General features: G+C 39.9%; 1 non-coding gene across 1 annotated transcript; it reads right to left on the bottom strand.

Moving 5' to 3' along the window:
* Positions 1-541: 541 nt before the first annotated feature.
* Positions 542-645, bottom strand: LOC127901560 (small nucleolar RNA R71). The gene has a single exon (XR_008053801.1). It is a non-coding gene; the product is annotated as a small nucleolar RNA R71 (small nucleolar RNA).
* Positions 646-1,742: the final 1,097 nt, after the last annotated feature.

Genomic DNA, 1,742 nt, shown 5'->3' on the forward strand with positions numbered 1-1,742 from the left:
TTGTTTTGTTCCCATCTTTATTTTTGTTTTGTTTGCATCTTTATTTTTATTTTATTTATTTTGCATGCATGGTCGTAGGTCATTATTACCTAATCTTGAACCTATAGACCTTGAATTAGAAAAAACACTTCGCACACACAAACACGTTAAAAATAAAATGGATTTACAAGCACCACAGGAGAGGCCATTTAAGGACTATTTTAGTCCCTTAGCTAATTTGAGCACGTCATGCATAAGATACCCAAATGTAGCTGCTAGGAGTTTTGAATTAAAACCTAGTGTGTTAAATTGTCTCCCTACATTTTATGGCCTAGAAAATGAGGATCCATATAATCATTTGAATGATTTTCATGCCATTTGTCAAACATTCAAATATGAGAATTTTTCAGATGATGATGTTAAACTTAGACTATTCCCATTTTCTTTAAAAGATAGAGCTCGTTCATGGCTTAATACATTGCCTGCTAATAGCATTGCATCATGGGAACAAATGGTTACAAAATTTTTAAATAAATATTTCCCAGTGCATAAAACCAATGCTATTCGCAGGGAAATCTCGGAGTTTACCCAGAAAGATGACGAGCAATTTTTCGAAACATGGGAGCGATTCAATGGGCTACTCTTGAAGTGTCCACATCATGGGTACGAGAAATGGCACCAATGCCAATACTTTTTGGAGGGATTATTGCCGAATGTGCAAGAATGGCTAATGGCAACGAGTGGAGGAGAGCTAATGTCAAAAAGTGCATCAGAGATTTGGGAATTCTTCCAGCGACAAGCAGATAATTCCCAACAACGGAGTCGATCACTCAGGACTACTAGAAGAATTAAAGGAGTGAATGAGGTTCAAATTGGCGAATCAAGTTCAGAAATTAAAGAAGTCAAAGCGATAATTGAAGGTCTCTCTCGACAAATAGCATCATTATCGACTGCTAAATCAACAGAGCCACATGACCATGACTCATACTCAGATCAAGCCAATGCCATAGGTGTAATGAGAAAGCCATCAAATTACAACCCATACTCCAACACATATAACCCTGGATGGAGAGACCACCCCAATTTTTCATGGTCTCAAGGATTCCAACAGAATGGACCAACAGCTCCAGCTCCACCAATTCCACAAAATCCTCAAGCCTCTCAGCCCCCATTTAGACCATTCAATCAGAATCAGAACTACTCTCAACCCAGACCATGGGAGGATGCATTCCAAAATTTCAAGAATGTTACTCACTCCACGATTGAGCAACAGAACCGCACCATTGATGGACTACGAAATGAGTTGAGAGCGGGCTTCAACTCACAAGCCCAATCAGTTTCAAGCCTCGAGAAGATGGTGGGACAACTCGCTTCTTCAGTTCAGACCTTGGCAATGACTGTTGAGAAAGGAAAATTTCCAAGTCAACCAGTGCCTAATCCTAAAGGAGTGCATGAAGCGAGTACTAGTTCACCACAGCAACATGGAGAGGTCAAAGCAGTAATGACCTTGCGAAAAGGAAAGGAAGTCGACAACAAAGTGGAGATGCTGGTGACAAAAGAAAATCAAATTGTACCTGTGAATGTTGAAGACTCATCACCGGAGGAGAAAGAAGAAACCAACCCACGAGAATACGTTCCGAAAGCTCCATTTCCTCAAAGGTTAGCGAAAGGAAAGAAGGGAAAATCCACAGGTGAGATTCTCGAAATCTTCAAACAGGTAAGTGTTAATATCCCTTTGCTTGATGCTATTAAACAAGTTCCAT

This window comes from Citrus sinensis, chromosome 3 (assembly GCF_022201045.2).
Source record: "Citrus sinensis cultivar Valencia sweet orange chromosome 3, DVS_A1.0, whole genome shotgun sequence".
Classification (NCBI taxonomy): domain Eukaryota; kingdom Viridiplantae; phylum Streptophyta; class Magnoliopsida; order Sapindales; family Rutaceae; genus Citrus; species Citrus sinensis.